Source organism: Corylus avellana, chromosome 5 (genome assembly GCF_965113065.1).
Source record: "Corylus avellana chromosome 5, dhCorAvel1.hap1.2, whole genome shotgun sequence".
Lineage (NCBI taxonomy): Eukaryota > Viridiplantae > Streptophyta > Magnoliopsida > Fagales > Betulaceae > Corylus > Corylus avellana.
This window is the reverse complement of record NC_142494.1, coordinates 3,931,998-3,958,356: the sequence shown is the minus strand read 5'-3', so window position 1 is coordinate 3,958,356 and position 26,359 is coordinate 3,931,998. Positions and strand designations below refer to the sequence as shown.

Sequence of the window (26,359 nt, the reverse complement as noted above, 5' to 3'; positions counted from 1 at the left end):
GAAGTCAATCCCATCCCAAAATTTCACAAAAATTTAATACAAATTTGCATTACTATGTTAGGATTTTCTCAGTGTCAAATGTAGATTCTGTTGAACGAACGGATAAAATTTACATTTTTATTATTTTCATTGAAAATTTTTGGGTTATTGTTGAATTTATTATTTTGTTTTTTGATTGAAAGCAGCAATTCATGAAATGGGTTGTGGGAATCATGTGGATATTTCTAAAATCTGCTTGGATAAGACAAATTCATTTCTTCAAAGAGACTTGGTATAATTGTGTTTCTCTCTTTTTTCTTGATGGTGGAATTGTATTAGTGATACATATACTGATGTTAAAATGTCAAATGTTATTCCTTCTTCCTTATTTCACTTGCAGAAACAATTGAAGCAATTGAAGCATTTCTGATTTATGATTTTAGAGAATTTCTAATTTATTAGATTTCATATACAGAAACAATTGAAGCACTGACATACATGGATTTAAGATTTGGAGCCAACTCGAAACTTTTTCACTTTGCAGCTAAGCATTAAGTTGAGAAGTCGGGAATTTGAGATGGAAAAATTAAGAAAAATCTATATGATTCTTGGAATATCATCTTAAGGCTTGGTCTTTTAATTATCTTCTCAAAGATCATAAGATGCTGAAAGCTGAAGCAGTAGATATTAGACTTGGAGTGAATCAGGAGGGGTTTGTGAAAACGGTGCTCCATGTCAATTGCCGAAAAAAGAGACAATTCCTCTTATACGTGCTGGCCTGTAACTTTTATTTGTCTTTGCTCCTGGTCCCATGTTCCATTTCCTTTTGCCTTGGAATTGTGTCCTTTTCACTTAACTCACTCCTTCCTTGATCGAAAAAGTATCATTTCACAACAGAGGCCGAAGGGAGCTTTAAAATGAAGCTCTTCTTTTTTAACCTTTTGAAGGAAACCCTGGGAAAGAGGTGGGGAGCTGGGAGTTGTGCTCAAGAGTTGTTTGGGTATTTTCCAGGATTTCTATATGATTTTTAAAATGTGTTTGATGGCTTTGTTTGGATTAGAAGCACGATCTTGATATTTAAATCTAGACATGCACAACTAGTGTTTGAATATTAAGAGTTAATTTTCCATTTTGTTAATGTAGAATATTTGGGTATCTTATGATTATGGGGTAGATTTAAGATTTATTCTTATACTCTGAATGCATGATACCTTATGTCCCTTGATGAGATAATATGTATTGAAAATCCATTTATATTTTTATGCCTTCTTCTGTTATTTGATGAACAAGAAAAATGGGAACAGCTTTGTGGTTTTGAATGGAGTATGTGATAGTTACATAATTTTGATAAAAACTGACATAAATTGCAGGTCTGTCAGCTTGAGCAGCAACTGTTTGATCATGTTTTCCCATCCTCTTCAGAGGATGTTTCAAGTTTGGCTCCATTGATTAGTCTTCTGTTTATTAATCAAATATTCTCCTCTTTTTCCATGTGGTGCCATGGTTGAGGCTTATTCAATAGAAAGTATAATTTGTAATACAGTGGGGATCAATCAAAGTTTTCATGGCTATGATCTAGTTAGCTTAACCAACTTCAATTTCATGTGCTTTTTTGTAACTTTTCAAAGTTGAACTGAAGTTTGTGACTTTGTTCTGCAGCTTGATGTGATATTGCAACCCAGATACAAGTGAAGGAAGATGGATCTAAGAGGAGGTTTGCTACTTGTGATTCAGTTGTCTTTTAGCATTATAATTTGTTCTTCATTTTTATGTTTCTCTTGTGGACCAAAGAGTTTGAATAAAGTTTAATAATTGTTTGCAAGGAATAGGTGCATTGATCTATCATCTTATTATGCATTTTTCTCTCCAATTTACAGCTTACTTTATATAGAGACAGCTGATAGACCTGGATTACTGGTAGAAATCATCAAAATTATTGCTAATCCCATCATTGATGTGGAATCAATAGAGTGTGACGCAAAAGTATGCTCTCTCTCTCTCTCTCCGTGTTTAAAAATCCTATATTTAAATGCTAGTGATTGAATAAAAGAATTATGATAGACCAGGAAGTCAATCCCATCCCAAATTTTCATAGAAACTCAAAAAAAAAATTTGCATAACTTTGAGTATTCTCATAATCAAATGCATATTCAAAGAGATTCTTTTTATTATTATTGTTACTAGAGTCATTGTTGGTGGATTGATTTTACCTTTTTACTGTTCTCGTTGGAAAATTTTAGTTATTGTTGAGTTTATTATTTGGTTTTTTGATGGTCAGCAGAGACGTGCATAAAAAATCATCAATTCATGAAGTGGATGTGAGAATCATTGAGGGATTTCTACAATATTCTCGGATATGTCAGCCTCACTTGTACACAAAACAATGGAAACTATACAGAGCACTGTCATGATGAGGAAGATCGGGTGAGTAAATGGTGCAAGCATGCTGAGCCTGTGAAAGGGGACATTAAATTCAATTAACCATATTAATTTGAATTTTTAAATACTAATCTGCCTACAATTTGTTGAGCAACTTTTGTCCGCATTTAGAACTTAAAAGACATGCTCAAAAATCCCAGCTGTCCTTAAAAGCCACCAAACAAGTATTTTGCATTTGCAGGTTTCTTCCACTTGCTTGAAAGCGTTTTAATTCCAAAAGACAATGAGAATGCTTGCTTGTCTTCAAGTGAAATCGGTTGCTGTGCTCCAAGGGTATTGACTGGAATTGAAGATCATGTTAGCCAACCACTTTGTTTATGTGTCTCTTGTTAGCGCAATGCTTCAATTAGTACTGCCTTTGCATATATTTTTTGCAATTTATATTCATGGTTCTGTTATATCTAAATTGGCTTTTATAAAATCCAGTGTTGAAAATTGTGTATGTAGTGCTTGAAAATTCAGCCTATTGCGCCAGGTTGCTCAGTTTCTTTCTGTGGTGGACTATGGATAGCAAAGTAATATTGCAGTATTTGCAAATTTTAAAATGATAAAAGGTAATATTGCAGAGTGCTATATATGGCTGCCATTCTTCTTATCTTTTCTTACTAATCTCTATAATCTAAACTTAGTGATTATTTTTACCGTGGTTTTATTAGGAAAAGTGAATTCCTACCTTCTCCTTTAATCAATTTTCTCCCTAAATCTTGTAACTGATGCAATTTAGAAGGTTGCTGCTGCTTATGACTGCAAAAATGTTGAATGCGTTTTTCTCCATCAGCTGAAGCAGTTTGACAGGAACTACCACTTGAAGATGAAAGCATCTAGGTTTATTTTCAGTGAAATAAATCAGATATTTCTTCCCATGCCATTCACAGCTAGGTGTGTTGTGCCTTCACCGCTTTTTTTAGAACATCGTCTTTTGGTGAATGTGTTAATCATGAACTCTGGCAGCCATATCCTGTTCTTCATGAGAAGCCTGCCGGTAGGAAACTTGTATCTGGGTTAAATGCAGAACCCTGGCCAGATTCACACAAACGCACACAGTTGATGTTAGTTTTGCTAATTTTGCAACAATGGGTTCTTGGTTTTGCATGAGATTATGTTGCTCACATCAAATTCACAGTTTTGCTAATGCTAGATGGTTCGAATGGAGTCGCATCTCATCCACTGCAAGAGCTGCAGCCCACAAAGACAACAGATGATCCCGAAATCAAGGCATTGTTAGCCTTGGGCACAAAGAACTAGAAGAAAGGTAAGCTGGAAGATGATAATTGGTAAACTAGAACTATATTAACCTCAGTTATGTAATGGAATTGTTATTTGTTGGGATTATTTGTGTGTTGCAGGTAAAAATGGTGACAAAGGTGAGGAGTCAACAGAGGCCTAGCCTATGGATGCAACAAATGGTGCTACTTCCTATTCCAAGATTGGGATTATTTGTGTGTTCTAGGCTGGGTCGTGCTTCTTAGTGGCCTGTCTGATGGAAGAGGATTGTTAAGGATATAAATCTTGTATTTAAAATTATTCAAATCATATGTAAAAGTCAATAAGTAAAGACTTGTACTCAATTCAAATATTAAGGAAACTCAATTCAAATATTAAGGAAAGAGGTAGCGTCTAAGGCTTTAAGGTTTGGATGTAGGTCATCGGTCAACTACCTTAATCTCTATCTCTTTCATTTCTTTTCTCAATCTCTTTGTATCAGAGTTTTTTGGCTAACACCAAGATTGATTCCAAATGGTGAAGTCCAAATTTTGGTCATAGTAGCCGTTAGGACCGTTACAATTCAACCTACAGTAGCCATTCTTCAGCCACTGGATATTCAAGATGAACAATCGGTAACAGAGCGTTCATGTTGCAGGGCATGTTAAAGATATAAATCATTTGTGATAAATGTTAATTTGTACTTTCTAAATCAAGGAATTTGGATAATATTTATTAACCATAATTTAAGGGATATGTTTGTATTTAAAATTATTCAAATCACATTGTACTCAAATCAAATATTAAGGAAAAAGGTATCCTATAAAGCTTTAGCTGTAGAGATAGTGAAGGTGCATATGATGATCACACTATTATAAGTGTGGTCATACCCACACCAGATTGTATAATATATACAGGAAGGTAATATAACTTCCAGTGGAAGTAACCTGTCAAGAGACATAACTCTTGGTCAAGAGTTAAGTTGGAACTCTATAAATAGAGTCCCATGAGAACACAAACACTATCTCAATCTTACGTACGATGGTTTTGTTACGTACAGAATGTGTGTTCAAGGTCTCTTGATCTCCACAGGATTTCCACCCTAATGGGAGAAATCCTTCTTGAGATTAATTATACAAGATCCTACGATCGTTAAGAATCTAACAGTGATATCAGAGCCAAGTTGTGGAAGATCAAGAGAATCAAGAAAATTCTGCAAATACTCGTGCAGATACGCGAGATCGAAAGTCTGGCATCTATTTGTGGGTGAACAGCGACAAATGTTGGGGTCTCTCAAAGCCAAGTCTGTGCCGCTGGTCACTGGCGAGGAAGCAGAATGGGTAGACCTGAAGGCGTCTTCATCTGGGCGCTCTTTTGTGAACACGGTTTCTTTCCCATGCGATCTGGGTTTGGAAACTAGAGGGATTGCTTCTCTCGGTGGGGTTTATGTTGTTTGGTTTTCTCTGTGACTGCGGATTGGGATTGTGGCTGCCCATACGATTGGGTTGGTTTTCATGCCGCCAGAACCATTGCACAGGAATCGGAAGGAGTTCTTCAAGAAGAGGAAGAGGAGGCCGCCGTCAATGAGAATAAGGCTGCTGAGGATAAGGGTCCCAAGAGGAGGAATCGGTGGGACCAGTCCCAGTACGAGGGGGCTGCCACGGAGGAGTGGCTGCCGAGGATCGCTGGACGGCTAAGATCGCTGTCGGTGTCGGACTTTTGGTTTCAGTCTTGTTGGAGAAAGTCGGAGGTTTTGTCTCTGGTTTCATCGTGCTGTGAGTTCCTCCTACGTCTGTGTCTGTATAATTTTGCTTGTAATTTTATCATTCATTATAATAAAACATGCTCACACGAAATGGATGATTGACACTGAGATTAACAAGAGAGAAATATCACTGATCGGGGAGGAGCGTGTGAAAAAGAAGGACAAATCTCGAAATCTTCATCTGAGGATTTTAATTCAGATTATTATCTATGGGAAGAAGAAAATCCTGAAGAAAAAAGAAAATATTTCAGACGAAGAAGATGAGGTCTGGAGGAAGAAGAAGACATCGGTTTGAACCTGTACTTCGCAGATGGAAAATGGTTTATTATTTATTTGGTCAAAATCTAACATCAGACATATCTGGTTAAATGGTTAAGTGCCTGTAAAGGAGAAGTGCGAAGAGAAGGCACCGGTTCAATCCAGAGTGTCGGCGATTATTTGGGTTTTAACTAAAACCATTTTTTTCGATGAAAAGGTCTAACCATTGAGACGCGAACTCGCACCCATTGAGTCAAGGATACAGCACCTGCACCAACAGGCTATTAAATTTTCATACAAAATTGTCACTTGGTTAATATATTAACATAAAGCGTAGTGGAAGACAGCATCCGACCAAGCCCAAAACAAACGAGCCCAGGCTGAAGCCCGACCCGCCGAATCACCCGTACCCGAAAACTGGTCCAAGATTCAACCCGCGAGAATCTGGCTTCCGCAGTACCAGTTCAGCATCAGCAAACTGCTCGGTTCATGGCAGTTTTGGCAGATTTGCTCGTTCTATCTGGTTTTAACTCCGATTTGATCCATTCAAAAACAGTTGAAAAGCTGATTCGAAAGGCTACAGCTTTACTGGTTTATGTAGAGGGTGCAAAATATACTATTCAGAGAAAAGATTGATAAAAAGTAGTTATGCTATCTTTCTTCAGAATATCAACTAAATTACTCCTATGGAAATGATCTAATTTTCACAAAATGTAGATCCTCAATGTCAAGAACTACAATATACTTCATTACAAGATGAGCAAGACACATATGTTCAAAACAGTGGGAGTAAAAGAAAATTTAAAGATCAATCACTTGTAGATGCAAGTGATGGAAACAGTGGGAGTAAGAGATAAAGGCAACCGTCAAGTATACTCAGGACTTAGGGGTCATTATGTTTTGAGTGCAAATGACATAACTCTACAAGTCAAAAGATCCCTATATAAACTCATATAGTATCCTAGACAGTGGTATTTGAAATTCCGCCAAGTTATATTGGAAATAGGATATGAGATGAGTTCGTTAAATTACTATGTTTACACATAGAGGTGCCAAGATAAGTTAACAATATAGCCATTATATGTTAATGATATATTGTTAGCTGGTAATTGTTCGGATATGGTGAATAAAATAAAAGGCATTCTCAAGATCCAAATTTAAAATGAAAGACATGGGTAATGACACTCATGTTCTTGGTACAAGAATTTCTGGATATAGAAATTCTGGATTATTGTTTTTGGATCGAAGATTATTTGGATAAAGTGTTCAAAAGGTACAATTTGGAGAATTGTAAAGTTTTGAGCACACTTGTCTGCGAAGAGCAAAGTGACTATGTGCTCTAGAAATGAGGAGTAAATAACAAAGAAATGAAAATGTTCCCTATGCCCAGGCTATGGGCATCCTCATGTATGTTATGACAAGTATTAGCGATGCAGGTTTTGCAGGTTATCTAGATGATAAAAAATTTACAAGTGAATGCATATTTCTATTTGGTGGAATGGTTGTTTCTTGGTTTCAGAAAGAAACAAGGCTGTGTTGCGGAGTTCACAAATCACAATGGAGCTTAGTACATTACATGCAGCACAAAGGTAAGTAATTTGGTTTGGATTTAATTTTTTGTCGACAATTTAATTTAGGTATACCTAGTAGACCAATAAATGTGTTTTATGATAATAAGTATGCTATCTCTTTAATAAAAAATGGAACACATAGCTCCAAAGACAAACACATTTATAGAAGTTATCACTATATTCAAGATATAGTGAAGGGTGAAATAAAGGTTGAATTTATTTTATCAATAAAGATGGTAGCCGATCCTATGACCAAGGGGTTGCCTCTGGATGAATTTAGTGGGCATGTAGCAACAATGGATTGAAATACACCTAGGTGAGAGCTACATGGGTTAACGTATAGTCGGAAGGATCCGGGGACGCCTGGAAGAACGATTCTATGCACTTCTGCCTAATGGGAAAAGAATTGGTCAGTTAAGGGCAGATGACACTAATGAGGTACAGATATTACATCTCACATAAATGTAAAGTCCACTAAAAGGCATTATGTTGAGATTGGATAGTATCTATTCTCAGAGAGTGTAAAAAGACGCTAATAAGGTGTATCAAAGAAAACCATAGGAATAATGGCTTTAAAGGAAGTACTTGATCAAAAATTTAGCGCAGATCGACACATGGTTTGTGTACGACTAAAGTCGTCAATTGTGGAATGGGTGTGGACTATACTCCCAACCATGGAGAATTGATGCCGTTCGTTTGAGAGATAGCGAAATGAAGTCATCCCTAATATACTATCAGTAAGGAAGTATATGGTAAAGGATGCGGTCAGATAAGATGACGAAAACGTGCGCACGTATAGCCATGTCATGATCTGACGACAATCTGTAGGTTTTACAGATGAGAGTTGGCATGGGGCAAAATTATTACTACCATGGTAATCATGCTCAACTAATGGTAAAATGGCGTAATCAGAAGGATTCAGGGAATGCCTGAATGAATGATGATATGCGTTTCTTACGCCTCTTTAAATGTAATGAACATTTTTGGGCGAATGACACTTGTGAATAACAGACATTATAAACTGACATAAATGTAAAGTTCACTTAAAGGCATTATGTTAAGTTTGGTATAATATTTGTCTACCGATAGTCATCGGAAAGAAGTGTCAATGTAAATCTCAAATAGGGATAACCTTGGAGATAAGAAATTGAATGAAAATTTCAATACAAGTTTACATATGGTTACTATGTAAAAATCATTAATTGTAGTTTGCGTGTGGACTGTATTCCCAACTATGGATAATTAATGTTATTTGATTAGATTATATAGCAAGTAAAGTCACCATTAGTATGTCATCAGTAAGACACATATGGTAAAAAGGTGCAATTAGATGAAATAACATAAGTGTGTACACATCAAAGATGTTATGATCTAATTATTGTCTGCAAGCGTTAGCAGATAAGGAGTTGACATGTTTTATGGTATCAAAGGTAAACATGTATAACTAGGGTTTTATTACCGATTATAATAGTATGATCAAGTGGGAGATGAAGGTGCATATGATGATCACACTATTATAAGTGTGGTCATACCCACACCAGATTGTATAATATATACAGGAAGGTAATATAACTTCCAGTGGAGGTAACCTGTCAAGAGACATAACTCTTGGTCAAGAGTTAAGTTGGGACTCTATAAATAGAGTCCCATGAGAACACAAACACTATCTCAATCTTACGTACGATGGTTTTGTTACGTACAGAATGTGTGTTCAAGGTCTCTTGATCTCCACAGGATTTCCACCCTAACGGGAGAAATCCTTCTTGAGATTAATTATACAAGATCCTACGATCGTTAAGAATCTAACAGATAGTCCATAGGACAAATCACCTTAACCTCTATTTCTGTCTCTTTCATCTCTTTCCTCAATCTCTTTAGATTAGTATTAGTTTCTATAAGGATAATAGATCATGATGTCAAGTATATTGCCTTCATGAGCAGCATTGTTTCTATGGATTCAAGGATGCTCACAAGCCACAGCTCATATTTTAGAACCTTCAATACTTGAAGGACACGCCCAAAAAGAAAAAGTAAAAAGGTAGGTTAAAGTAACAATTATGGGATCACCGATCACACTCCATCAACTGTATGTGATCCCATGCTTGATACTTTAACATTCCTTTTACTTTTTCCTTTCGGGGCTTAACCTGTCTATTGAAGCTAGGTTCTAAAGTATGAGATAAATGCAAATGGCCACACCTAGGCTATCAAATATACACCAAACACATCTTCCTAATACACCCCTACACGTCAACAGCGGCTTTGAAATGGCCGAGGCAATTCTATTCGACACTGCTGTGAGTATCAGTAAGAGTTTGGGCCCTCTGGCTCTCCAAGAGGTTGGGCTGCTATGGGCATTCAAAGACGAGCTTCAAAAGCTCGGAAATACGGTTTCCACTATCCAAGCTGTGCTTTTGGATGTAGAGGAGCAGCAGTCCCAAACACTGAAATTATAATTGTGGCCGCCTTTCCATCGTGTGTGTGTGTCTATATATATATATATATATATATATATATATACATGCAAAATCTCCACAATAGGGGAGTTCTAAAACTAGCACAGTGATTATATTTGAATTGGTGATTATAAATACTAGCTTAGAGCCTGCGCTAGGCACTGGGGTTTTTTTTTTTTTCTTATATAATTAAGTCAAAAAGTCTTTAAAAGATTATCGACAACAAATTTTATTTTCTTCTCTTAATTAACAAATTAGCTACCAAAAATGACAAATGTTCATAAGATCATTTTAAACCATAATTTTATTTAATAGCATAAACCTACATATCCAATAAATTTAAAAATTCATAAATTTTAGTTCTTATAAATTGAAATGTGTTAAATATTTGTTTCCATATATGTAGTTTAAAATGAAATATAAAGGAAAAAAAAAAACTCAAAATAAAAACCTAGATTAATCAATTATAGAAAATGATTGATTAATCATTATATTCCAACAAGGATACCACTTCTCAAAAACATTGTTTTTTTTAGGAGAAAGTTCAACTCCTGAAACTTTATTATATTCCAACAATGATACCACTGACAAAAATAAAAAGTGCTCTAAAATAAATAAGCATGTTGATATATGATTACAATTATGTTTACTAATTTTGTAAACAAAAGAATGTTGGTAGTTTAATTTTTCTTTTAAAAAAGAAAGAGGTAAAAAACAATGGCAGGAATATTGGAACACCCAAAAACAAAAATGAACAACAAAAATCAATTAAACTTACAAAAGAAAATTTGTAACTTGTATTAAATAAATTAATAAAATTTGAATGAAACATAATACATAAATTAGAATAAAAATTAAGGACAAAAAAAAATGTAAACAAATGCAAAATACTAATATAATAAAAAAGAACTCTTTTTTCTATATTTTTCTCCATTCCAATGAAATCCACAAATATTAAAAAAGGTTTTGTCAAATAGATTTTTTTTTTTTTTTCAACCATCCTTCACTTATATAAAAGTAAATGAAACTCATTTTAAGACAGAAAAACAAAGACAAAAAAAAATCTACGATCAGAAAATTGAGTGTGAAATATATTGGAAAAATTGAGTTTCTATGAAAAGAAACCCTCTCACTATTATTTCCTAAATTCAATGTAAACTTTACAAAAGAAAAGTAATCATTTGAATAAAAAATAATATATAAATTAGAAAAAAAAAATAAGGGTAAAAAAAAAAATGGAAGAACATGAGCACTAGAAATAAAGATAAAAAAAACGAGAAAAAAAAATGAAAATATTAATATAATTGAAAATAACTATTCTAGCAAAAAAAAAAAAAAAAACTGTCATATAATTTTTCATTGAGAAACAACGATTGGAAAATTGAAAAGAACTGTTATAGGAAAAAAAATATAAAGAAAGAAAATTACAGTAGTATAATTTTTCATTGAAAAACAACGAATAAAAACTCTCATAGAATCTCTCTCTCTCTCTCTCTCTTCTTTTTCTAGAATTGATTGATATAAATAGAAAGTAAAAGAAGAAAAAAATAGAAAAAAAAAATATAAGAAACAAAAACAAAAATGGAAGAACATAAGCATGAAAATAAAGATAAAAAAAATATATAAAATGACAATACTAATATAATGAAAAATATATATAATTTTTTTCAACCATCCTTCTCAAAAAAAAAAAAAAAAAAAAATCTACGATTAAAAAATTGAGAGTGAAATATATTGCAAAAATTGAGTTTCTACGAAAAGAAACTATCTCACTATTAATATTTCCTGAATTCAATGTAAAATTTACAAAAGAAAAATAATCATTTGAATAAAAAATAATATATAAATTATAAAAAAAATAAGGGTCAAAAACAAAAAATGGAAGAACATAAGCATCGGAAATAGAGATAAAAAAAATGAAAATATGAAAATATTAATATAATTGTAACTATTCTAGCAAAACAAAACAAAAAAACAAAGAAAAAAAAATTGTAGTATAATTTTATTTTCTTCATTAAGATATCAATTAAATGCATTCCAAATAATATAAAGAGAAAGCAAGAGAAGATAAAAGGAAAAATAGAGAGAGAGAGAGAGAGAGAGAATTTATAAACATTTTGTTTTCTTCATTAAGACAATTAAATATATTGCAAATAAAACCTATACGTTTTAATTGTCTCACATTGAGATATAAACATAAAGTAATAGAAGATGAAAAGAGAGAATTTGAAAAGCTTTTGTTTCCTTCATTTAGACAATTCAATACATTACAAATAAAACCCTTATGTTTTAATTGTCTCACTAAAGGCTAATATCTAAAATACCACGTGTCGCAATTCTAGGCAAGAGAATTTGTGAACCTTTTATTTTCTTCATTAAGACAATTATGTCTCATATTGAGATATTAACATAAAGCAAGAGAAAATGAAAATAAAATCAAATAAAGAGAGAATTTGAAAACCTTTTATTTTCTTCATTTAGACAATTCAATGCATTACAAATAAAACCCCTATGTTTTAATTGTCACTAAAAGGCTAACATCTAAAACGCCACGTGTCGCAATTTTAGGTACTTTCTAATAGGACCAGTTGAGGACACGTGTTGCAATTCTACGCACTCTCTAAGCCAAAACTTGGCTTTCATATATATATATATATAGATGATAACAACAACAACTATAACATGACCTTCATCTTTTCCTTAATTACATAGCCAAAAAATTGTTTCAACTTTTCGGAATGGACCATACTAAATATTTGGGGGTGCTATAAGTTTGCATATTTTTTTCTGAATCAAACCAGCTTGTATATCACTTTAAAATGGGTCACATGATAAAGCAAGTTAGAAACAGACTGGATGAAGTCACAGCTGATAGGATCAAATTTGGCTTTACTGAGCGCCTCATAGGGACACAATTTTTGCGTAGGAAAAGAGAAGATACACACTCTTTTGTACGTGAGGAAGAAGTCATTGGAAGAGAGGGTGAAAAGAAGGCTATTAAATAGCTGTTATTCCATTCCAATGTAAAAGATAATGTTTCCATCATTCCCATAGTTGGAATTGGTGGACAAGGCAAGACCACACTTGCTCAGTATGTGTACAATGACGAGGAGGTCCGAAGGCATTTTGATTTAAGAATGTGGGTGTGTGTCTCTGATCCTTTTGACGTGAAAACTATAATTCAAAAGATCATAGAATGTGCAACTAAAAGGAGACCCGAAAGCCTTGAGATGGATTTGTTGCAAAGTCAGCTTCGAGCGGAACTTGATCGGATTAGATATTTACTTGTTTTAGACGATGTATGGAATGAGAATCCTAATAGATGGTTCAATTTGAAAAATCTATTGGTGGGTGGCTTGAGGGGAGGCAAAGTTTTGATTACTACACGTAGCAAAAAAGTTGTAGAGATTACAGGCACGATGTCACCATATCTTTAAGAAGGTCTTTTCCAAATCAAACCAACTTGTATATGGCCTTAAAATGGGTCATAGGATCAAGGCAGTCAGGGTAAGACTGGATGAAATTGCAGATGATAAGATCAAATTTGGCTTCACTAAGCACCTTATAGTGAAACATGAGTTTGAGCATAGGAAAAGAGAAGACACACACTCTTTTGTACATGAGGAACAAGTCATCGGGAGAGAGAGTGAAAAGATGGCTGTTAAAAACTTGTTATTTGATTCCGATGTAGGAGAGAATGTTTCCATCATTCCCATAGTTGGGATTGGTGGAGTAGGCAAGACCACACTTGCTCAATATATGTTCAATGACGAGGACGTCAAAAGATATTTTAAGCTAAGACTTTGGGTATGCGTCTCTGATCCTTTTGACATGAAGACCATTGTTGCAAAGCTCATAAAATCTGCAACTAAGAAAAGACCTGAAAGCCTCGAGATGGATTTGTTACAAAGATAGCTCCAAACAGAAATTGATAGGAAGCTATATTTACTTGTTTTAGATGATGTATGGAACGAGAATCGCATTACATGGTTGAACCTGGAAACATTGTTATTGGGTGGATTGAAGGGAAGCAAAGTTTTGATTACTACACGTAGCAAAAGAGTTGCAAAGATTACAATCGTAAAGTCGCTGTATCTTTTGGGAGGTCTATCTGAAAGCAATTCTTGGAATTTATTTAAGAAAATTGCATTTAAAGACGGGAAAGAGCCAAAGAATCAAAAGCTAGTAGAAATTGGAAAGGATATCGTACAATAGATTGCACAAGTTCCTCTTGCTATAAAAAGCATTGGGAGTCTATTATACTTCGAAAATTCGGAGAATGAATGGTTGTACTTTAAAAACAATGAACTTTACAAAATTAATAAAAAAGACAATGATATTTTCCCAATACTTAGGTTGAGTTATCATCATCTCCCGCCACAGTTGAAGCAATGTTTGCCTTTTGCTCATTATTTTCAAAAGATTCTGAAATTAAAGTGGAGGTGTTGATTCAACTATGGATAGCTCAAGGCTTTATTCATTCATCAGATATAAACAAATGTCTTGAAGATGTTGGTCACGAGTATTTTATGCATTTGCTTTGTAGGTCATTTTTCCAAGACATAAAGAAAGATATATATGGGGATATTGTTGGATGCAAAATGCATGACCTTATTCATGATCTTGCAGAGTCAATAGTAAGAGCCGAGTGCATAATTTCAACTCCATATGCAAAAAATGTAGTTGAAAAAACTCGGCATGTGGTATTTGATCCTCCATTTGAATTAAGGGATATTATTCCAACTCCCTTGCTCAAGGCAGACATAATGAGAACCCTTCTTCTGCGACTTCCTATATATTATGGATATAGTCAATCAGTACTTGATGGGAATAAGGGAGTTTATGAAACACTTATTTCAAGTTTTAAATGCTTGCGTGCCTTGAATTAGAGTAACTTGAATATTCATGAAGTATCAAACTTCATTGGAAAGTTAAAGCATCTAAGATTTCTTGATCTTTCCTTAAATGAAGATATAAAACTACTCCCCACTTCTATGACTAAATTGCAGAATTTGCAAACATTAAGACTTGACTATTGTCGTGGGCTTAAAGAATTGCCCAAAGATACTAGAAACTTGTGACAAGTGCTAAAATATTCATATTTTCAGCCCTTAACTTGTATGTTTTAATCCTTTAGTTTTGGTTAATTAGGCCATTTTACTTCCTTTTTGTATTTTCTTTGTTTTATAGGCTTTTGGAAGAAAAGAAAGCGTTTCTGGAAAAATTCCGAGCTTAAAGGACAAATTTGGAAGACCTAGAAGATATGGTTAAGCTTAACCAATCATGGTTAAAGTTTAATCAAATAAAGGAAAGGATTAACTCGGAATTTTTCAATTTGAAGTCAAATCGGATTGGATGCAAAATTGGATTCTTAATACGTCTCAGTATTTTGACCATAACTTTCAGTTCAGATATCCGATTGAGGTGATTCAAGCGGCATTAGAAATCTAACTCAAAATTATACAATTCATTGTGACATATCATTTTCCCAATTCGGAGCTCCGCAAGGCCAAAATCATGCCACAAGATAGGACCGCAATTATGGGCGAATCCTATTTCGATTTGGACTTGGGTTTTCTTTATTCTAATTGGACTTGGACTTAAATCTTAGAAATTCCTAGGATTACTAGGGCTTCTAGGACTCTCACAAGCCCGATAAATAGACCTCTAAGCCTCACAATTGAATAGACAATTAGACGGAGACGCGTCGGGGGCGCTGTACTTTGTCAAAAATTCGTGTTTTCTGGGTTTTTGCAGCTTTGAACTCCAATTCTTTTGTAAGTATTTGATTTTTAATGAAGTTAATTAGTTTCTATATGATTCCTTTTGTCATGAGAGGCTAATTCTTCAACTAAGGTTGAAGATGAAGCCTGACCATTGATTTGTTTTATGTTTTCATGTTTTGTTCGTACAATTCCGACCTTAATGTCGTATGTTCGTTTCAAATTCAATTATGTAACAAAATTGTGTTTAATTGTGCCGAAGTTTGATATTCATTGTGTTTCATCCAACAGATAAACTACATCTTTTAATTTACTTTGGATATCCATTGTCTTTTGTGCAAAGCATGGATACATTGGATCTTTTGAACTAAATTAGATATGCATTGTCATTTGTCAAATGGATGGATTCATTGAATCTTTCAATAGGAACAATAGAACATGCATAGGTTTTAATTGTTTGTCAGATGTATGAACTAGCACATGAGAATGTATGCTTTAATTTGGTGAGGTGGATTCTAAAAACCTTAGTGCCATTTTTATCTTTTAACAAACTTCGGAACTAGGTTAAAATAGGATTAGTTTAGATAAGAATTAGTTTTCACGACACAATTCCCTGTGGATCGACCTCGCACTTTCACACGCTATACTGCACACAACTCGTGCGCTTGCGAGTACAATTAAATTTGTACATCAAATTTTGGCGCCGTTGCCGGGGAATTTGTTTGTTTGTGAAAATTGATTTTTGTTTAAATTGATTTTATTTTTCTACTAGTTATTTTCTTTTTACAATTTGTTTCTTTTTTTCTTTTCTTTTTTTTTTCTTTTTTTTTTTTAATTTTTTATCTTTTTTACTTGTTTCTGTTTATAGTTACTAATAAAAAATAAATAAAAATAAATAAAAATAAAAAAATAAAAAAAAGAGAAAAAGTTGTTTGTTTTTGTTGTTTCTGTTGCAGTTCTGTCGAAGGAACTAGTCCCTGCCAAAGCGCTCGATCGCACATCACCTACGCTTGAGCGCATTCGAGCCTAACGCAGCAAGCATCCGGCGTGCTTGCGCTCGACGCTTTCACAGGTCCGAGCGAGCACACACCCTGCGCCCATCTACGCTTGATTACACATCACCTGCGCTCGAGCGCACCTTCGCAGACTGCACCAAAACGGGCCAGCACCTTGAATTTTGCCAAACTTATGTTTGGTTCGTTTTGTGAGTTTTTGTTTTGAGTTTTTATTTTTAATTTTTGGTATTTTTGTTTATTTTATTTTCAAAAAAAAAAAACCCAACCCAACAAAAAACAAAAAAAAATTTAGTTAATGTTTCATGTGGAAATGTTTTTTGTTTAAAGAATGAGGATAAGCATGAATTTTCCTTTAGGTAATTTTAATGCTATCCCTAGTTGTAGGATACCCACTCCTACCAACTATCCTCACCATTTTCACTCATATGGACCATGTTCATACAGCTCTAACCCTTATCATAGTTCAGGTAATTGCCCATCCTGGGGACAATTTTCCAATTTTTCACAAGAGCAGATGAACACCAACTTCTCTAGTCTGGGGTCTAAATCAAATTTCAATTGCTACACCCCAGACTGGAGCAACCATTCTAATTTCTCGTGGCAAGCTAATGCTACTGGAAATTATGCTCCCAAATTTGATGAACTGCACCATCCTGAATATCCGGAGTTCGACAACCAATCCTCTACCCCTTCACCCTGCAATTATCCTCTACAAGATTTATCATTGGAAAACACCCTCAAAGCGTTCATACAGTCTAATGGCCAAACCTTGCAAGAGCTTAAAAATGCCACCATGGTCAACTCCCGAGCCATAAATGAAGTGGAGAATGCAGTCATGGCCAACACTCAAGCAATTGAAAACTTGGAAGGACAGCTTGGTCATTTAGTTGCTGAACTCACCAAAAGAGAGGAAGAAGAGCTTCAAAGTCAGTTGATAGCTGAAAGGCACTACATGATTGATGAGTATGATTCCAGCAATCCTTATCATGAGCATGTTCAAACCACCACCATACTTGGGAGTGAGGAAAAAGATGAGGAGATTGTTGATGAGCCAAATCTGGAGGACCCATTGGAAAAGTGCTTTGCTCAATTTGGATGTAACATAGACATTGACAAGTTACTTGAGCAAGCTGATGCCTTATTGGACTCCACTCCTAAGATGCGAACTGAAAATGGGAAAACCACTGAGATAGCATCATCTAAATCATCTTCATCAATGGCTAAACCTTTCATTATGGATAACAATGAAGAGGAAGAGAAAGAGGAGCACTTGGAGCAAGTTGAGCAACAGGAGCAAATTAAGCCTCCAAGTCTGTCCAATGACAAGGAAGCGAGTACTGAAGCTCATTCCTTCATCACAACCCCTCTTGAGACACTCCATGAACCCCAAGCTCCACTTATTCAATGTCAAAGAGCCATTTTATGCCAAGACTCTCAAGGATCTTTGCAAACAAGCGAGCAAACCTAGGAACCATCGTCCCAAAAAGATCCTTCGGAGCAAGCAAGTTGGCTACATAAGATGGCGAAACATCCTTTCAGAGGGATATCAAATTCTTAAGAAGAAAGGATGGAAGGGATTGGTCGGACACCCAAATGATCGGGGAAAGTGTGGTCTTCTTTCTTCCTGTTTATTTTATGCACTTTATTTTGGATTTCTTTTCCTTTTTGTCATTTCATTTCTTGTCATTTCATTTTTTGTCTCTAACAGCAATTAATCTTTTGATGTTTGTTTCTATGAGGAAATATTGCTGTTAGATTTTGACAAGTGTCTGCCATTCAAGTTTGGGGGAGCATTCTCCTACGTTACACCCGACTTGCGCCGCTCACCTGGTATTGTATCTCTGGACCCATTGGAGACAATGTGTCATTTTAGTTTGGGGGTGGGGTAGACATTTCTCTGTCTTTTTCCTTGATTATTCGTGTTGTTTTGTTAAAAATAAATAAATAAAAAAATAAAAAATCTGCTATGTTATTGATTAAGCAAGGGTAACACCTATTCTGTGGTTTGCATGTCATTGGTCTGTTTAGCATTTTGAACACAGTATGTTAGTAGGAATTTGAGTCTTTTGACTCATTGTTGAATTAGAGAGATTTCACATGTTCGAGTTTATCACCACGAGCACACTAGCACAGAATCGGTAAGGTATAAGAATTGACTTGATTGGGGTGTATTTTGAGATAGGTTGGATGAAGTATGATGAAACCTTGGGTTGAAAATAAAAAATTTTTTTTTAAAAAAAATCAAATCAGTTTGAGCTTCTCATTGAGTAACCGGACCTCATGCCTCACAAAGCATTGAGTGTTCGCGTAAAAAGATGAGAAACCTAACCTGGTTGGTTGTATGGCTAGTTTGGCTTCATAGTCTAGTTGACTTGAGTAATTAAGCCCTTAGGGATGTTTCTACATCTAATGCCCTAAAACCATTTGGTTTGAGAGTCTTTGGCCCAACACTTGTTACTTGGGTTAATTAGAAAGCTTAAGGAAGCTAAGCATTGCATAACCTACACCAAAAAAAAAAAACAAAAAACAAAAAAATTAAGCCTTGGTTGTTTCATCTGAGCAAATTTCTATCACTTCTAAAGTACACCCAAGTTTGAGAATAAATTGAAGCCTCCGGATTTTATGTTAGTCTCACATTGCACTTATTGGAACATGTGTTGTCTCAAATTTCCATCTTTGAGTTGAATGATTTGTGCTTGTCTTGATGATGTGATTGTAGTGTTCACTATGATAAACCTGCTCATGATGTTAAACACCATATGTTCGTGTGGAAGTCCTTGTTTATCAAATAACATAGTGCATAAATGTTTGTGGGTATCATTCCTGTTAAACCTTCACGAGACTTCACTCGTCCTTTAGGGATGCCTAGGAGTTTAATAGGCTTGTTGCATACGCTAAATGCAATCGTACATCTCACGAAAGATGGATTTATCTTTTGTATTCTGTTTTTCCATTCTTGTTTTTAGTTTTGTATTGCTAAGGGACTAGCAATATGTAAGTTTGGGGGTGTGATAAGTGCTAAAATATTCATATTTTCAGCCCTTAACTTGCATGTTTTAATCATTTGGTTTTGGTTAATTAGGCCATTTTACTTCATTTTTGTATTTTCTATGTTTTATAGGCTTTTGGAAGAAAAGAAAGCGTTTCTGAAAAAATTTCAAGCTTAAAGGGCAAATTGGGAAGACCTAGAAGATATGGTTAAGCTTAACCAATCATGGTTAAAGTTTAATCAAATAAAGGAAATGATTAATTCGGAATTTCTCAATTTGAAGTCAAATCGGATTGGATGCAAAATTGGATTCTGAATACGTCTCGGTATTTTGCCCATAACTTTCAGTTCAGATATCCGATTCTGGTGATTCAAGCAGTATTGGAAAGCCAACTCCAAATTATACAATTCATTGTGAAATAGTATTTTCCCAATTCGGAGCGCCGCAAGGCCCAAATCATGCCGCAAGATAGGACCGCAATTCTAGGCGAATCCTATTCCGATTTGTACTTAGGTTTTCTTTATCCTAATTGGACTTGGACTTAAATCTCCGAAATTCCTAGGATTACTAGGGCTTCTAGGACTCTCCTAAGCCCTATAAATAGACCTCTAAGCCTCACAATTGAATAGACAATTAGACAAAGACACGCCGGGGGCGCCGTCCTTTGTCAAAAATTCGTGTTTTCTGGGTTTTTGGAGCTTTGAACTCCAATTCTTTTGTAAGTATTTGATTTTTAATGAAGTTAATTAGTTTCTATATGATTCCTTTTCTCATGAGAGGCTAATTCTTCAACTAAGGTTGAATATAAAGCTTCACCATTGATTAGTTTTATGTTTTCATGTTTTGTTCGTACAATTCCAACCTTAATGTAACGAATGTTCGTTTCAAATTCAATTATGTGACAAAATTGGGTTTGATTGTGCCGAAGTTGGATATTCATTGTGTTTCATCCGACAGATACACTGCATCTTTTAATTTACTTTGGATATCCATTGTCTTTTGTGCAAAGCATGGATACATTGGATCTTTTGAACTAAATTAGATATGCATTGTCATTTGTCAAATGGATGGTCTTTCAATAGGAACAATAGAACATGCATAGGTTTTAATTGTTTGTCAGATGTATGAACTAGCACATGAGAATGTATGCTTTAATTTGGTGAGGTGGATTCTGAAAACCTTAGTGCCCTTTTTATCTTTTAACTATTGCATTTTGTTTCAGTCTTTGTTTTCAATTTCAAATGTACGACAAACTTCAGAACTAGGTTAAAATAGGATTAGTTTAGATAAGAATTAGTTTTCAAGACACAATTCCCTATGGATCAACCTCGCACTTGCACACGCTGTACTGCACACGACTCGTGCGCTTGCGAGTAAAATTAAATTTGTACATCATAGACACATTTTTCAGACCTTGCCGACAATCAGATTTGAGCCAACCTCTCAAATTTTCAGTATTTTTTCCTATCTTTCTTTCGCTTCAATGGTATTCCTACGTGCCTAATATCTTGTTTTTTTTTAAATTTTTCTTGCATTTCCATTTGAAATTTATATTCTACAAATGGTAGCATCACATATTGGGTAAAACACTTATGATAGACCAGGAAAGTCTTTCCCATCCCAACTTTTCATAAAAACTCGATAAAAGTTTTACGAAACTCTGGGTTTTCTCATAATCAAATGCAGATCTAGACAAAAAAAAATTTTATTATTGTTACTGGAGTCTAATTGCAACTCACTCTGTTCATGGATTGATTTTACCTTTTTACTGTTTTCAAAATTTTGAGTTATTGTTGAGTTAATTATGTGGTTTTTTGATGGTCAACAAAGACATGCATTAAAAAAGCAGCAGTTCATGAAATGTGTATGAGATTCATTGGGGAGATTTATGCAATTTGCTTAGATATGTCAAGCTCACTTGTAGACAAAACAATGGACAATATACAGGGGACTTCCGTGATGAGGAAGATCGGGTGAGTAAATGTTGTAAGAATGAGAATGAGCTGAGGGTGTTAAAAGGAGATGTTCAATTAAACATATTTCTCATTTTTAAATAGTATTATTCCTACAATTTGTTGAACACCTTTTTCAGCATTTAGAACTTGAAAGACATGATCAAGAATCATAGCCGTGCATTTTGCATTCACAGGTTCTTTCACTTGCTTGAAAGCATTTTTAACCCAAAAGACAGTGAGAACTTCTGTATCGAAGCTTATATGTGATGCCCTTGAAATTGGTTGAATGCTTATTACCATGGTTGGTAGTGCAGATCATTTAGTGATGAAGACGCAAGGTGTTTCTTCTAAATATGTATATGCCAGGTTCAATATCAGTTATTACTAATCAGAATCAGGACAGCATTTACAGAAAGTTCAACCTGTTTTCTTCAAAGACGTGTCCGGATAGCATTTATAGAAAGTTCATTCTACTTGACCTATACGGACAACCAGAAGCAATGTCCAGACAGAATTTACAGAAAGTTCATTATACTTGGCATGTCCGAACATTGAGGGTTTACGCATATGTAACCCTAACCGTGTCTGGACACGTACTTATCCCTGTCCAGACACGTTTGCTTAATTGTTGTGCAAATTTCTTTTTAAACGATCCTTATGCACATTCTTATGTATGTATTCAGAGAGCGAATACTGTGAATTAAGAGAGAGATAAAGATATCAATTCGGAGCGTTTGGATCTCTTAGAGTAAAGGTGAGAAATCTCATTCTTGTTTCTATGATTAAGCACTTGAAGTCAATCGGAGTTCTAGTAAAGGAGACCATATAGAAGAATTGTGCCACATGTTCTGGAAATGGCTACTGCGGTAAAAGTCAAGTGGGTCGCTTGTCTTATGCAAGGGAGTGTCAATTGCAAAGGTTTAGTAAGTGTGAACTTCTTGTAATCCTTATTCTTTTATAGTGGAGTGATTTCCTGGGTTTGGATGCCTCGGAGAGATTTTATGTTTAGAGAGTTCTTTAAATAGTTTCCTCTTCGTAACCAAATATCTGTGTTCTTTATTAATATTCATTGTATATCTGTATTTGGTTGATTATTATCTGTTACGTCAGATCTATTTCCGCATACTATTTTATGAAACACCTATACAATCACAATAAGTGTTAATTGGAGTCAATTAGGTTTTCACAATGTTTTAGTATTTTTTTAGCCCATGTTTGCCTATATGTAAGCATTTTTTTGTGTAGGCCCCTTTAGCTTTTAGGCCATCTTGTTTTTTAGCAGTTGCTTATGAATATTTGCAGAGGATCTAACAGAAAAGTAGATTTTTTTTTTTTTTTTTTTCTTATCTTCCTAATAAAAGAAAAGAAAGTCCAACTGGGGTTCATTTATCAATTATCATATGCCTTTTCGGTGGTCGTCCGTTCTATTTTTAACTTGTTTCCCAAATGCATCAGGTAAAATAAAAACTTGGTCACATAAATCACTCAACAACATTCCCCACGAAGTAGAAAACCATATCTTATTCAAGACCTTATGAATGGTTCAGTTTATGGTGTTAAACTTTCATTAATCTGATTCCAACTATTTAGATTGTTAGTTCTTATAGTTTATTGGCTGGATTCGTTTGATCAAAATACTTATGCTTAACATGTTAGTTTTATATGTGCAGTGCGCAATATAGTAAAAGTAAGTGAAACCGAAGAATCATAGAGTGCTTCGTCTGAAGCCTCGGCTGCGCCACGTTCGGACGAGAAGATTGAAATTGATTTCCAGATAGCCCTGTCTGCAACTTCATCTACAAATCGTCTGGACGAGATAGCTGAACAAGAAAACCCGAGATCCTCATCTGCAATCCCGTCTGTAAGCCGTTCGGACACGCCGCCAAAAGAACTAGGATTTAACTCATTTAACCTAGTTTCGTCCGGACGAGCTTACTTACAGTCCGGATGCCATGTGTATTTTAAAACTAATTTCAAAAGAGTTTGTATCGCACTAGAATAGGGGTCTTTAGTCTATTTACATGGATCTCTACTGATATGTACAACTACGAATTTTGCATCTAGAGTTCGGCAATTTTGTGCTAAGAGATCCTTTGGTTATAAAGCGTTAATTCACTATCTTAGAGTAAGGATCATTTGATCATCATCATTGATAAAGCAATTGAAGTCAACCGGAGTTCCGGTGAATGGTTTAGATGAGGAGGAGGCTTATGGATCAAGGGTTTAGAGCACTCGAGATCTTCTCCATTAGAAGCAACGATTGCAAACTTGGAGAGGAAGCAACAACTTCGATATCTGATATTAGAGTGGGACCCAGAATCTTGTGATGAAAGTGATAAGGCAATTGCAAACGATGAACAACTGTTGAAAAACCTTTGGCCACACCTAAATTTGGAATTATTATCTATTACTAGATACGCAGGTGTGAGATTATCTAGTTGGGTGTTCTTGCTCTCAAATTTGACTTCTATTCAAATATTGGATTGTAAATGGCTTTAACATATCCCACCATTGGACTGATTCCCTTTTTTGAAGAGTCTTTCGCTTAAAAACTTAAGTGAGGTGGAGTACATAAGCAATGATGGTAGTGACGTGTCCTCTTCTCAACTCAAAATTCTCACAGTCGTTAATTTGCCAAAGTTGAGGGGATGACGAAAGACAAGGGAAACAGATCATCTTCCATTATTCCCTTCATTTCCTTCCCTTTCTCATTTATGTATCGAGAATTGCCCTATGATGTTCCTAGCAGCAAGGAGCAAAACAACACCCTCCTCTTCCTCTCCCCTTTCCGATCTCTCCAAATTGAAGTATCTTTATCTTATGGAATTAGAGCAACTTGAATATCTGCCACTAGAGTGGCTGCAAAAACCTCACTTCTCTTGAGACCCTGAAGATTTGGAATTGTTGTAAAATGCGAATATCCATGTCTCTGCTCTTTCAGCATCTTACCGCACTTCAAGATCTATGTATTGTTGGCTGTAAGGCACTTATCAGCAATGAGAATGAAGATGGCGCACATGGCCTTGGACCTACAAGATTTGGTCATCTATCTATTGTAGGCGTTCCAAATTTTGTTTCTCTCCCAAGAGAGCTAAGAGATGTTACCACTCTGCAAGGGCTTCAAATTGTGGATTGCCCTAGTTTGTTGTCTTTTCCAGAGTGGATAGGCGATCTTACTTCACTTCAGGAGCTTGGAGTCGTAAATTGTCCCAATTTAATATCACTGCCTGAAGGTATGTGCCGCCTCGCCTCTTTACGTCGTTTGACAATTGCGGAGTGTCCTTGGTTGGAGGAAAGATGTGAACAAGGAAGGGGAGAGGATTGGCGCCAAAGATTGCTCACGTCCTAAACTTTCGAATTGGTGGAGATGGTCATCGTAAAGAATGGACAACAAACCAAAGTCACCAAATCAATCAGGTTTTTAAGTCACCAGTGAGACTGTAATTTTCTTCTTCGTTTTAATCTGTCAGGCTTTTGATATATATCATATTTGATTACATATGCAGGACAAATTTATGGCTTTTCATAGAGACGCTTCTTCAGACCGTACCAACAATTAGATTTGTGCAAAGCTCTAACATTTGCAGTATTGTTTCCTAACTTTCACTTCAATGGCATTTCCAGTATTATCTTCTTTTTCTTTTTCAAATATTTCTTACGTTTCCAATTAAAATTTAAATTCTACAAACGGTAGCATCACGTACTAGGTAAAAGACTTATAATATATCAGGAAATTAATCCCATCCCAAATTTTGAGATTTAATACAAATTTTGCATTACTGTGTTAGGGTTTTCTGGGTGTTAAATGTAAATTCGGTAGAACGATTTGGTCACTCTTTTCATTATTATTGCTATTGAAGCCTAAATGCAAGTAGCTTCGTTCATGGATGAAATGTACATTTTTATTATTTTCATTGGAAATTTTTGGGTTATTGTTGAATTTATTATTTGGTTTTTTGATCGAAAGCAGCAATTCATGAAATGAGTTGTGGGAATCAAGTGGAGATTTCCACGTTCTGTTTGGATATGGCAATCTCGCTTCTATAAAGAGATTGAGCTTGACTGGTAATACCCACTTATTTCGAAGAAAGTAGAGATAGACAAGAGACTTGACACACGTTTCTCTCTTTTTTCTGATTGCGGAATTGTGTTAGTGACGACAGTTCTCAGAATTTGCTGCATCTTTGACTTCTTTAGGTATAGAATAGAAATTCGTATACCGATGTTAAAATGTCAATTCTATTCCTTCTTCCTTATTCACTGTTTTGATATGTTAAAATGTCAACACATACGCAGAAACAATTGAAGCACTGACATACAAGGATTTAATGTTCGGAGCCAACTCGAAAGCTATTCACTCTGCAATAAGTTGACAAGCTGGGAATTAGATCTTACAATTGCTTTGTTGATCTCTTCGAAGGCATGTCGATGTTGTGGTTGGAAAACCAAACCAGGAAACCACAATACTCCTGGAATGGCATCTTAAGGATTGGGCTTGTAATTATCTTCTCAAAGACCACAAGGTGCTGAAAGTGGATCATACATATCACTTTCTGAAAACGACTGCGTTTGATCCTTTTCATCTTGCTTTTTAAATTCTGGCTTGTGACTTCTATTTCTCTTTGCCCCTGGTTTCCATACTTCTGTTAGGGATGGCCACACCCTTGACTCAATGGTTGTGCAAACTCCACAGAATAATAATGGAATGATAAATGCAAGAGATCAACACACAGCATTTACGTGGTTCGGCAGTGGGCCTACATCCACGGAAGTAACTCCAATCAATCCACTATAAACAACTTGTTACAGTGGTGTTTACTCAAGTTATGCAAAACTTGAGTTAATACAGGAGTAAAACAATCAAGAGAGAAACAACTTCTGTTGAAACTAATATACACTCTCAGTGGTGTATTAAAACACTCTTTTCTTAACTCTCTCTCTGGAGTATAACTGAGGCTCTCTTGACTTCTCTTCTTGTGTGTGTTGTGCTTGATCTTCCTCAAG

The 26,359-nt window shown here is 35.1% G+C and overlaps 1 long non-coding RNA gene and 2 pseudogenes across 2 annotated transcripts; all 3 read left to right on the top strand.

The window, feature by feature from the left end:
• Positions 1–1,119: 1,119 nt before the first annotated feature.
• LOC132181635 (uncharacterized) lies at positions 1,120–1,948 on the top strand. The gene is made up of 3 exons (XR_015912109.1): positions 1,120–1,557; positions 1,639–1,693; positions 1,857–1,948. It is a non-coding gene; the product is annotated as an uncharacterized LOC132181635 (long non-coding RNA).
• A 414-nt stretch (positions 1,949–2,362) lies between these two features.
• Positions 2,363–4,042, top strand: LOC148585232 (ERBB-3 BINDING PROTEIN 1-like; annotated as a pseudogene). Its single transcript, XR_015912137.1, has 5 exons — positions 2,363–2,403; positions 2,845–2,857; positions 3,143–3,400; positions 3,515–3,670; positions 3,765–4,042. The product of XR_015912137.1 is annotated as an ERBB-3 BINDING PROTEIN 1-like (transcript).
• Positions 4,043–12,490: 8,448 nt separating this feature from the next.
• Positions 12,491–24,915, top strand: LOC148585231 (putative disease resistance protein RGA3; annotated as a pseudogene).
• Positions 24,916–26,359: the final 1,444 nt, after the last annotated feature.